Source organism: Rhagoletis pomonella, unplaced genomic scaffold (genome assembly GCF_013731165.1).
Source record: "Rhagoletis pomonella isolate Grant_MI unplaced genomic scaffold, Rhpom_1.0 Rhpom_scaffold_00008, whole genome shotgun sequence".
In the NCBI taxonomy this organism is placed as follows: Eukaryota; Metazoa; Arthropoda; class Insecta; order Diptera; family Tephritidae; genus Rhagoletis; species Rhagoletis pomonella.
Genome location: NW_023458562.1, coordinates 28049795 through 28063126, shown reverse-complemented (window position 1 = coordinate 28063126; position 13332 = coordinate 28049795). Strand labels below are relative to the sequence as shown.

The 13332-nt window shown below is 37.2% G+C and overlaps 1 protein-coding gene across 3 annotated transcripts in view; it reads left to right on the top strand.

Annotated features, from left to right (window-relative positions):
- LOC118744576 (leucine-rich repeat-containing G-protein coupled receptor 6-like) overlaps positions 1 to 13332 on the top strand; it is a 175025-nt gene that overhangs the window by 134732 nt on the left and 26961 nt on the right. For all 3 annotated transcript variants that reach the window (XM_036477700.1, XM_036477699.1, XM_036477698.1), the window contains one exon: positions 8977 to 9062. The gene's annotated coding sequence lies outside the window, so the exon portion shown is untranslated. The remainder of the gene's footprint in view (positions 1 to 8976; positions 9063 to 13332) is intronic.

Below are 13332 nucleotides of genomic sequence, written 5' to 3'. Positions count from 1 at the left end.
TTTTTTTTTTTTAATTGTTGATTTGGCTTCTGTTACTCTAATAAAGGTCCTCCCCTCCCCCTCATATTTATATTTTTTTAATATCTATAATGTACAGACATCGGCCTGTTACGATTTTATTACATGTATGTATTTGGCACTACGCATCTTTTCCTCTTTCAAGGCACGACGAATCGTATTTAATTCCATTTCATAGCGTAAATTTCGTTTCCTTACACTGCAGACAGCAACGTTGCAGGTATTTTTCTTCAAGCAAACAACAAAAGTGATACCACTAAATTACAAGTAGGGGCCACATGTACCGCTGCAACTAGGGTGTCGTTAGTCAGCGCCATGGCGCTAATAATTTACGCAGCATAACGGCCACATTTCGTCGCAAAGCTTACCTAAGTACATACATACAAAGTTGTTAAAGAATGTTTGTATGTACATACATATGTACTGTGCTCAAGTGTGCTAGCGTCACAGCTTGACTAATATTTGTTCCCCTTTAATTTGAACACACGTGTAACAGTTGCGAAAGTACACATTCGCAGTTGATGGGAGTGTATGTACATACAGTGGAGGACAACAGTCTATATACAGTGCCCATTTCCGCTATTGCAAAATTATTAAAAAAAGAAGCGAATGATGCAGGTTTGTTTTATTTAGATGCATTAGTTGTGTTTTTTTACAAATTATCCAGTAACTTGCCAGCAACTCTCCAGTAACTTAATTTCTAAGAATTCGCTCTCATAGAAAAAATTTACAAAAAAGTACGTGAACGCTTTTCAAGTAATAATTTGCAAGTTTCATGAACAGCTGATTAATTGGTAGTTTATTCGCAGCATATTCCTAATAAAACAATATATTTTATATTTAAATATGTTTATTTTGTGAATTTCCACAATAAAAAGCCACAAACAGTTTCCTTATTAGTTTAAATTTCATCCAGCAACATGCGATCAGCTGTTTTTCGTACTGGCAAATTCTTACAAGTAAAAATTTATCCAGTAAAATCCAGTAAAAACTTGCAACTTCAGCTGTCATTTTTCGCTCTCTCAATTTCCCTACTTTGAGAGTTTTTGCGTACGAAAGCGCCAAAACATGAAATTCGTAAAAACTTTTACGGGATTTTACTGGAAATGAGTAAAAAAACGCAACTATTTTTATTCATATTTTGTAAAAATATCTACTTGAATAAAGGCTTCGCGAAAATCGGGAAAAATCGCAAGCAGAAAAGTCGACATACGCTTAGAATGGCATGACTTATGCCGCCAAAAAATTACCGTTGGTTGAATTTTGAGTTCATAAAATATCTTAAGTTTTATTCTAAAATATTTGAGGAAGTGTTTGGTTGAGATAATGCTACTAGAAATTATATTTCAAAAATATGTGACATTTAGTTGAGATATATAGAAGCGAGTAGAAATTGTCTTTTATCAAGAAACGAAATTACCAAATTAACCTAAATCTATAATACATGCGAGTATATGTACAGCATAAGTTTCAATTTAAAAAAGACTATCTTCTTCTTATTTGGCGCTGTAACCGCCCAAGCGATCTTGGCCGAGTTCTACAAATTAGTTTATTTCTTACTATGTACACATGGCAATTTTGAGAAATCTTAATATCACCTCGGGTGTAATTGACCACTGTGCACCACGATGTCTTGCACTACCCATATTCTCTCAACCGAAGGGTTGTATGAGAAATAATCTGTGGAACCCAACTGAAGGGCTGAATAAGAGTTAATCTGTGGAACTATGATCAGTGCTCCTGTTCACGGATAGATCAAAGCTGGAGGGAAAGGACGAGTTAGGAGTATTCTGCAAAGGGCTTTCCAGTTTAAAGCCGCCTATCAATGCTGACTGTAACTCACTAACACCAGCTGTAAACTATGCTTCCTTGAGGTCGCGGCCCGCATTGAGCGACTGAGCGTCTGAAAATTAGGACATATGAAATACTATTGGAGTGGCCACACAATGAGCGAGGTGTGGGTGGCATTTCTGAGCAGCTGAGCGGCTTCGCTCAAGAATAAAGAATAAAAGTCACACATTACGTGGTCTGACCAAATTTTTGTTCGGTAATAGCCTTGGAATGACTAACATCCCCCTCTAACCCATGAGATTACTTCTTTGTCAAGTTGAAATGCGTTTTAGGCCACAAAGTATCTTTAGCAGCTGATTAATGGGAATATTGAAGTCGAATCATCCAAACAACTGCCTAGATTTGGTGAGCTCAACTTTAAAGATCTCTGCCAGAAAGTCTCTTAAGCTTTCAGAATGTTGCCTCTTTCCTTTGGAAAGATGCGGCTGGCTGTCCTATCCGAGGCTCATTTTGTCTGTTCACTAAATTAGTTGTTGACGGAACGGGTCCCAAGATTCGCGCACTATCCTTTGCCGTAAGCATTTCCTGTCTACATAGCTAATACTAGGTTTACATATGAGTAGATTATAATCATTTTCGAGCTTAACTTCCTAATATGTAACTAGAAAAATAGATTAGCCATACAAAAGTTGCCCCTCGTTAATCTGTAATTAAAAAATAATCTCAATTTAAACCGATAACTTTTCGGGCTCCAACCAAGTTTTATCGATTATTTTTGCGAGGAAGAGGAGAAATGCCAAGAAGAAGAGGTTTGTAAAGGTATTTTGAGACGAATATTAAGTTAAAATATATTTAAATTGCTTAAGACTGGTTTTCACCATGTCATATTTTGACACAACTTTATCCCCTTTATCCATACCTTTACCTATCCTTATCCAAATCAATCGATAAACCGCTTTCTGATCTCATTTGACGAGGTGTTTTCACTTATTTGAAGACAAATGCTACTGAGTTTGATATAGTGAAAAGCAGTCTTTAAGATAGCAGAAAAATGTGATCACGGTGGCATAGAAGAAACATAACTTTTCTTTGAGATGTGAAAATACTAAGCACTACAAATTTGACAGCTAATAATCTAAGCTTTGCCTGTTTAAACGGGGTGATTAAAAAATGCATACAAAAAATATGATCACATACAAAAACGAAAATCTGGAAAACCTTATTCCCTCAACGCTCTCAATTTACGTAAGGCCGTAACTTAAGCATCTAATAGCATCTACAGGTTCTTAAGTTTCTTACAGCACGTTAAGATTGACTTATCGGTAACACAAATTCTCACATGTACATTTGGCCTCATGCACAAAAATTTAACTTAAGCTCTGACTCGATTTTAAGTACAAATTAGTCTGAGCTTAAGCTCACTTTTTATACATGAGGCCTATTAACTTACGTTAAGTCCAGACTAGCTCATCTTTTAAATTTCTTAGAGCAAGTTAAGGTTTGACTAATCGATAACACAGCGTTTCATATAACAAGTTTGCCCAAATATTAAGTTAAGTTACGCAACGTAAATTATGTATAAACTAACATGGCTTTAATTCTTCGCCATTTAATTTTCCTTGCCGATTTTCCGTTTCTCTTTGCCCCCCGTATTTTATGAGGAGGTTAATCCTCGCGTTATATTGGTTTTTCTTGTGTAATTTTTTCTCTTTATTCATTAGCATATTTACATATATGTAGTATTTTTCTTTTCATTACTTTCTGCGTTTCCATACCTTTCACATATCGTTTTTTATTTATCATGCACACATACATATGTATGTATGTTTATTTCACTTCATTTATACCTGCCACTTCACAGCATTCAATAAAAAGAAAGAAATTAATAATACTCATGTGTTCATTCACACTTACATATATCCACATTTGTGGCTGCAATATTTTTACGGTTTTCTTTTCATTAGGAGACCTACCCTTTTTCTGTCGCTCCCTAGTATCCTCCGCTCCTAGTGCTTCCTTCTTTCTATGACATTGCATTGAAGGGACCATTAATGGCGTAAAGAAAAGAAAGAAATCCAATGAAAGGCAATGAATGGAAATAAAGTGCAAAAAAAAGACGCAAACCTGCAATGATGATGATGTGCTGGAATTCGTTTTATGTGCGCGTGCCATTGTTGCATGGCGGTGGAGCCAACGCCGTGCGTGCAACTCCAAAAGTGCAATGCCATCAGTGTGATAGCAGTAAATGACGCTCCGCTATTGCACTTATGTACAGTTATTTGCCACAAATAGTTTGGCAGAAAAAATGCGACAACGTAGTGTGTGTGTGAATATGTATGTACAATGTATGAAGTAGACACTTAAATGCGCTATTTTTGTCGCATTTTACACTTACCGCGATGTTGCAAATTCACGCAAGGAAAATAGAAAACGATGCATTAAAGTAAGCATACGTTATAACACATACTCATGAATGTAGAGTAGGGTGGTCCAAAAAGGCATGCGAAAAAGCAAAGTCGGAATATGTGTGCCATCACCCCCTAGGATTGCTCTATACCGAAAAATATTATACCTCAGTTTTTTATTTTGAAATCAAAATGTACCTAGAGGTCGCTGAAAGCGCTCAAAGTTTTCCATGTATTTTATATGGGAAAAACCCCTTGAAGATGCAACGGGGGGACCAATAAGATATCTTTAGTATTAGAAAATGGTTAAATACACAATTGGGTATTATCATTGGAAGTATTCTGAAGAGAGCCATAGTTTTCCGAGCGAAAAGCATTGATTTTCAAGAATTCTATACTCCTACGTAAAGTGGTTTTTCCTCTATATGAAATACATAGAAAACTTTAAGCGCTTTCAGCGACCTCTCAATATTTTTAGATTTCAAAATAAAAACTAAGGGCATATTTTTTCAATATAGAACAATCCTAGTGGGTACGAACATTAAAATTCCGACTTCACTTATTTTGGATAACCCTAATGTATATACATACATTCATACATATGTATATGTATGAGCTAATATGTGCTGTGCGCATTTTTCTTTTTGCACATTTGCACATGTTGCACGTTGCCCTCGCACATCCATATGTATTAGACACACCTAGGGCATGCGTGCATCAGCTATATATGTATGTATGTATATTTTTGATGAGTACCTTGGTTGCGGCGACTCCATCTGGTTGCCACACAATGCCTGTGGTGCATCGGGCATTGCCTGGCGCTCCCACACACTTACACGCCCCTAGCTTCTATGCTGCCACAGTTCTTCCGTTTTCATTGGCTTCGCTCTGTGCTCCACTTTTTTTTTTTTTTGCATTTACTTTAATTTATGTTTTGTTATTTTCATCATTGGCGCATTTTGTGGCATTTATGATGCCACCGTGTTGACAATGTTGCAATTTCCAAGTACCGCGTAAATTCATTTCTGCGTGTATTGTTCGTGCGCTTATTCAATATTTGAATTTGTTGTTATTGTTTCATGAAATAAAAAACACATGCAACTGTTGTTCTTGTTGTAATTGGCGCATATTTATTTGTTTGTGTACGCGTGCAATGAATTGTAAACATGTTGCAAGTATGTACATATGTATGTATACATTCTCAATATATGCTCGCAGCCGCAGACAGTTAATTTAAGCTGATTTCATGTTGATAGCAAAAATATTGCCATGTCTGATTGCTGCTTTCTATGAATGCCAGCGAAACATGTATATACTTACATATATACGAAGAACGTGCTGAGATGGCGAAAACTGTTGCAGGAAATGTATTTAATAACTTACCGTTAGGTGTGCCTGTGCTTTATGTTCATCACACAAATTTATACCGAAGAAATGGAACATTAAATGTTTGGGAGCGGCATGATAGAGCAATTAAAACTAACTTTGTGCACTTCTAATGAAACTGAGGTGTAATATTAGGCAGTTAATTGCAGTTATGTTGCTAGTTTATTATTACGTGTTATGCTAGTGGAGGAAAAATGTGAAAGCACTTAGCAATGACAGGATGTTGAAGCGAATTTTCACTTTGAAAAATGGCAGATATGAAGATGTCCGCTATATTTCCATTACCATCGCCATTACTAATGTCATTACCATTACCAATTCCATTATCATTACCATTACCACCACCATTACCATTACCATTGCTACTACTACTATCATTACCATTACCACTACCATTACCAATACCATTGCCGTATTTATTTCGTAATTGTATTCCTTTACCCATCAACCTCAAAATTCGCTAAATCGCATTTCATCTCTGCCAACGGTCACTTGTCAACAGTCACACACTGTCTGCTTGTACTACACATTTAAGCACTCACTAGCCGTCAACAAGTCGTCAACAGCACCGCTGAGCTATCTCGCATTAAATGCTACCATAGCTGCAACATATATCCAAATTTCGTTTTATTTGCTTTCTTGAGTAGCGTATTTTGAGTAAAATAACACCGCTGACAGCATTTTAAATGCTTTCTGTTCTTGAGTGCCCGTCTCTGGAAAATGCCATCACTGATGGCCTCTCAAATTTGTGTGTACTCATTATGCCTCATATATACGTGCGTTTTACAAAAGTTCGCTAAATTTTACACTTTTTAGGCTCATATTACAAAGAAGTCAACTCATTATTCCTAATCGATTATAGTCGTCTTTAATATCGATAGCACATTTTAACTTTCTTCGTTACAGTGTACTCACCTGCTCGACGTGCTAGTCTGTCCCTAAAATTGAGAGTACTGCACCGTCTGTGAATAGCTCGAATACATTCCTGGTAGTAGACTCAGCGTCCGCATTCCAAGGGCGTCTGCTATCAATATAGATTTATGGTTGGATACAAATGGGCGGCTAATGCCAAAGAGCTTTTAAGCTCGGTACCCTCATATATTTCAATCCTTAAGAAGTCCTTACACTGGTTAGTATTTGCTTGGGAAGACCCGTTAAGTGAACTGCTATTAGGACCCCACTATCTACGCGCAATTTGCCTTTTTCCTCTCAAATCCTATGCATATTTTTCCTCTTCTTGCACTTCCACAAACTGCCTGTTTCCTTAAATCATCTTCCCCACTTACCTGCATTTCCATTTCGCTCCACTAGCACCGGCCGACAGCCTTGCTTCCTGCACTTATGTATGTACTATATCTGCTCCACTAACGGCCCAATGTTATTACGTCGTCTTGCTGCGCTAAATGTCAGACGGTCGATGGGAATCGCGGCAAACATGTGTCATGTTCTACTTAAAGAAAAGCAAACACACATTTCGCCGCAGTTCGCGCTCGCTCTTCAACCACACTATCACCACTGCCATTGGCATGTCTTTTTGCCTCTTGGCACATTTTAATGTTTCTTGCTATTTACCTTCGCTGCTGCAGTGCTGTGGGCAACACTTTCCACTAAAATTGCAGCAAGTGTACTTACTGATGTGCCTTTTTAGCGCTTGCAACAATAACTTTGTGTGAAGTTGTATGTGGCATGCGCTTAAGTGGCAGCATAGCATGTATTTGCGCTGATGTCAAGCAGGTTGACAAGTATAAAGACTCAATGGCAGCTAGAAGCTTGCAGCTTGCGGCTGTTAATGTCAACTTGGAGGTAAAATGTGAAAAAAGAGTTTTTAAAGTAAAGTGAAAAGGATGCAAGTTCTTGTTAAAAAATCCTTACCTTTCCCATGAAGCAGGGTCACTGACTTATTCGACCTTATCTATAAAACCAATCAAAAATTCTATGTTGAAGGCAGAAATCAGTTCAAGTGTCGCTTGTAATCGAATTAGAATCAGTGTAATGCGCGCCATCCTAGCAAGTAGTCGTTGCCACAACAAGCCGCAACAAGCGCCACTCCACGAACAAATTGAACGTCGAAAAAAAGAAAGAAAGAATTAAAACTTACAGCAACTCACTCACTTGCAAGACCCTCAGTTCGTAGACGCCTGCCTGCTCCTATAATTTTTATTTCTTTTTATTTCTTTGCTGCTGCCTGGCTACTTTTTTCTTTTTATTGCTTTTATTTCTCCACATTTCACTCTATCGCATCGGCATCTGTCTTTGCCCTGCAAAAGCGCGATTTAAATTGTAATGATTTCATTTCATTTGCTGTACACACCCCGCTCGCCAGCCACACAAACAACTGTAAATGGAAAAGCGCCAGAGCAGCACGACGTGCGCACCCATCATTAAAAATCAACGCGCAGCCTGCTGCCTCTCCACATTCACGTTCGCTACGCTTACTCATCCACCCAATGATGCCGGTTACTTCGTGTCGCTTGTTCGATCTGATCTCGTGCGCTCGATAAAAGCCAATTTGCTGCAGCGTCCGGCCGACAACTTTAACTTCGCAAAGCATTTCAGCTTAATATCGCCTGCACTTTACTTCCTGCTCGTCTGACTGCGATTGCTGCTGCTGCTGGTTAATCTTTTCTACAACTTTTCTACTTGAATCAAATTTTTTCTCCTTTTTTCCGTAACTTTCCTTGCTCTGCGAGCGCAACTGCGGCGAATGTCGATGTAAGCGCGATAAGGCGAGCACACAAACTGAAATTGAGCTGCAGAGTTGAATTGCTTTCCTCGCATTGCTGCTAGTTTTATTGCTGGAAGTGCCATTTATTTTACAGCTATTCATATATGTGTTTGTATGTATGTATGCCGCTTATTTGCAAAGTGTGGCGCAAAGAGCAGAAAGAAATCAAATTATGAAATTCACGACTGTGTCCGACACACAGATTAGAAACAGATTAAGTTGAGATAATGAAATTGCTTACATGGCTTGTGAAGTGAAGTGGAGTGAATGGTTAAAGAGGATGGTTATGCGATTAGGCGTGCATACCGATATTTATAGATACCTACATACATTTTTATTATGAGCGACTAGAGGAAACGGCAGTTTAAACTCAATGACATAGCAAACGATGTTGGCTAACCAACCGCTAATGCTTAGATGACAGTATATAGTTGTTGCGGCGAGCTTGACAGCTAATGAAAAAAGACAGAAACGATTTACTAGTACTGAGTTATAGCAATAAACAAACAAAAATATTGTTGTTTTGAATTGAAAACTGAAGTGTCGCGAGATTTAATTGAGGTTATTTAATACGTTCATTATTTTTAACCATTTATTCAATCAATTATGACAGATTTAAATAAGAATAATCATTTTTTCTTTTCTTTTCAGCGTTTCCGGCTTCAATTCCTATTTAATCATTATTAAGTACATAATTGGAAATTCTTCTGACGCAGAAAACAAATATCAAGCTTTGGGTAAGTAAATTTATTAACTTGCATATATGAAGCAAAAATAATAAAAAAAATTAAAAAAAGAAATAAGTTTTGTGTAAAAAGGCCACGTCTACGTTTTCTCAAAAACCCATAAAATGCTTAATTTTGGTATTTGGTGGATTTCAAATACAACTTTTTTTAAACTTGTGTGGCATCTATTGAATTTTATATACATAGGTAGGTTAGATAAGGCATGTTTCGTCGTTTTCCGAATAAAAATTGTTAGGCTCGTTTCACCTCATCATTTTTCTGGCGGCTGCGGCAGTAAGGATTAGATGTGATTTTTAGTTTCAGTCAGAATCCCCACCAAAAAGAATTTCTTTGACCACGCCCGGCTCACGATGCGGGAGAGACCCTGTAAGTCCTGCAGTCCTACTTTTTTACCAGTGTTAGATGAGCTGACATAAGGCTCTAGCCAAGAGTCAAGCACAGATGGCATTCGCATCTGGTCCCTGCCAGGTGATATATCAGCAGCCACTCCTACCTGGAAAGCTCTGCAGAAGCCTGGAAGCTTAAACTTGATGTTGATAGAAACGCACAGAAAAATGCTTACTTATGACTAGCCGTTTGTATTCCTTTGACATTCATAAGTTCCTGAAGTCCAAATGTCTTTCAGCCACTCAATCTTAGTAAAAATATTCGTAATGAATTAAAGTAAATATTATTATTATCAAACTGAACACAGATTTTGCCTTCGCAAGAGAACGTGTAGACAAGCAAATCACAGCCAAGGTTGACAGAAAATTTTTCAATGAAATAGCGCAGTTGGTCAATGCCGAATACAAAAAAGTTCCCTGTGAAAGTAAAAATTAAGTTATACACTTGCAGTCAGTGAAAGTTCTGAAAATACTGTTCTGAATAACTGAATGATTCCCTTGAATATTTTGATTGTATGTCACATACCCACACGTATATGTTTGTATAGAAAAAAAATCCATTCTCTCTCAACTTTTCGCTCGCATAAAGCACTATCAAATCAAATTTCACAACTTTTTGTGACAAAGCGCAAGTAATTCGAAGTGAAATTGAAAGTTTATATGCATGCATATTTTTTGGCGTTGTAGCTTCTCGTTTTTTTTTTTTTTTGAGAGAGCGAACTCTGTGTATTTCCCGCTGTGATATGAAACTTTTGCATGTGGAAATGCAATTTTTAGTTAGTGACGCAGTTAAATTTCCCCCAGTCAACTTGGAAGTACCTATACAAAAAAAAATAAATAAAGCTCTACGTCATCCAACTCAAGTTGATTCAATTGCAAATATCTGTACGTACAGATATTCTAAACCACTCGCTTGAGCGTCACGCCATCTGCGCGACAGGAGACCCACAAACACGCCAGCGATTGCAGTTGTTTTTCCTGCAAACTTAATTTCGGCTATTCGATGTTGGTTTGCCAATTGCATTTGCTGATTGTACGCCTCATACCTATGTAACTCCCTCCAGCACTTTCAATACCTTTGCTCGCCGCACTTGTCACAAGTGCTTGTTATTTTGTTTATCATCGTGAATTTTGTTGGCATGTGGCAGGAGTTGTTGCTGTGCCAATTGCTTTGCCACCTCACAAGTCACTTAACTTGCGGTTATTTTTGTGGTTTATTTTTATTTTCACTTCCTACATACAAAAGTACTTCCTTTCTGCTTTAGTTTTTCGTGATTTTCTCGAAAGTGGGTTAGTGAAACTTTACGCTTAGCACCTGAGGCGACAGTCAACTTTCACTTGAATTTTCAATAGCGGCGAAATTGTAACGAAATGTGTTTTTTGGCTCTACACAAGGTTTACGTATCAACCGATTTTGGTTTCCAGATGTTTTTTGACCTAACATTTGCCATTGTGCGCCCTGATGGAAATTAAAATTTCATGCGCAGTAAACCTTTAAGCTATTTTGCCATCACTTTGACACACACCAATTTGTCACCTAATTCTAATCTTGAGCTGGATTTTGGAAAGTTCGTGCAATCACGCTTACTTTTACTTGCCAAAGTTACACTTAAGCTCAAGATTTTTCACACAAAAATTTACAGAGTCTTCTGCGGAAAATCTTTAACTAGAACTTTCGATATTTAGGTATCCTTTCTATTACTAAGGAGTCCGCAGTAGTCACACACACTTAGCTTCTTTTACTACTTCTCGACTACCACTTTGCTCCCCTTTCTCTGCATTCTAGCTCAGTAAGACGCACACCTCAGCTTCAATTTCTAAGCTTTCACCTGCCGTAAATTTGTGTCCTCATTTTTTCTTGTTCGAAAAATAAAACTAAGTACGCTTCGTCAACTCACCAGAATTTCCGTTTTACGACCCACACTCCTTGGTGGCACTTCTACTGAATTTTTGTTCTGCTGCTTTTGCTTTTTCACGTCCCTGTGCTTAATTCGGGTTTTCTATTTGTTTGTTTGTTTGCCATTTTGTCGCTTGTTAGTTTGACTTTATTATTCCGCCTCTTCTTCTTCTTCTGCAACTTTTTCGGTTTCCCTTAACTACCCACTTGTTATTGCTATTTTTGTTGTTGAACAAATGCTATCAAAAAGTTTTATTCGAAATTTAAGTGAAAATTTTGCTGCATAACGATGACATTTTAAAGACTTTCGAGTGGCTGCTTTTAGTGCGCATGTGTGTGTGTTTTAAGTGGGTAATCGGCTTTTAGGTGAAAAGTCTTTTTGTGGCCAAATGTGAATGGGCGAAAAGTGTGTAAGAGTTTAATTTAAAGTGAAAAATCGTAAGCATGACAAAAAGGAGGCGTCTTGAAGGCTATTTTTTTTACCACACAATAGCTTCTAGTATTAATTTTTAGAGCGGATGTCTCCTTGTTGAAGTTGAATTTGGTGTGTCCGTTAAAATATGTGGAATATTTCTTTAAAGTCAACAGCGGAAATATCTAAGGAAGTTGTGGTTGAAAAAGGCGTATTGCAATACAAGAATATACCTCGATGGCCTGCCAGGGTTCCATATTCAATTATAGATCCACAAACTGCCAGGTTAGGTGGTTCATGACAATCTAGAGTTCCACTATAGAAATATGATCACTAGAAAGGTATTTTGATGCTTATGTGCAGAGTAGGGTATTCAATCCCGAGATCCATAACCATAGTAAGGGGCATTATGCTACCCTAAGACAAAATGTGGTGACAGTGAATCTTTGTGGTTTGAAAAAGGCGAACCTACTGTAAAATCCAAAAAGTTGTGATGGAGTCGAAGTCCCGAAAAATCACGGGATCCCAGGATTAGAATTTTTGCATCCCGAAATCCCGAGATTTTTAAAATGCTCCGGGATTGAATGCCCTAGTGCAGAGAGATACTAAAATTTTAAATTAAAAATATAAAAATGAGCGCAAAAATCAATTCAAAAGTGAAACCAATACAAATACCATACGTGTACATGGTTAAGGCGGAAATGCCTCCTAAATGTAGGCTTTAATATTGATGCTAGGAATAAGATTTATGTAGATTAATATTCATGTAATGAAGAAGGTACAGCTTATATGTAGAAAAGAAGAAGAAAAGCAAATACTGAAATAAAAGTAAAGAAACCTAAAGATAAAGACATGGAGGAAGGCAAATTTTATATTTCATATAATGACAATGGTGGGAGTGAATATGTAGATGGAGAAAAGAATGAAGATAAAGATCGGGATAAATGCAAAAAAGATAAAGAGAAGAAAGAAAGGTAAAATATAATATATGTTAAGATAAACTTAAAGATAAAAATAAAGATGAAAAACGATAGCGACAAAGATAGAGATAGAGAAAGTGATAGAGATAAAGGAAGATGAAACGGAACAATGATACACGCTATGTTGTGTTATGTTATGCTATGTTATGTTATGTTATGTTATGCTAAGTTATGTTATGCTATGTTGTGTTGTGCTGTATTATGTTGTGTTATACTATGTTATGTTATAATATGCTAAGTGCTAAGTTATCTCAACTCATTTCACTTCAATTCACTTCATCTTACCTCAACTCAACTCCCCTTAATTTTTGTGATTGAATTTCAACCGCGGAGCGAACACTAGTATAATTAAGTAGGATATTTTTGATAAGGCCATCGCCATAGCCGAGTAGGTAGAACTGCCATTCCGGGTTCGAGGACCGATTAGCGCGGACTTTGTTATGCTGCCATTAAGCCAAGTAAGTCTGATATTCAAAAAAAAAAGTTCTTTTTGAGGCTGAAGGGACGTAAAGGTCGTTCGTATTCTCTTCACGGAACTATAACTAACGGGTGATTTTTTAAGAGCTTGATAACTTTTTTTTTAAAA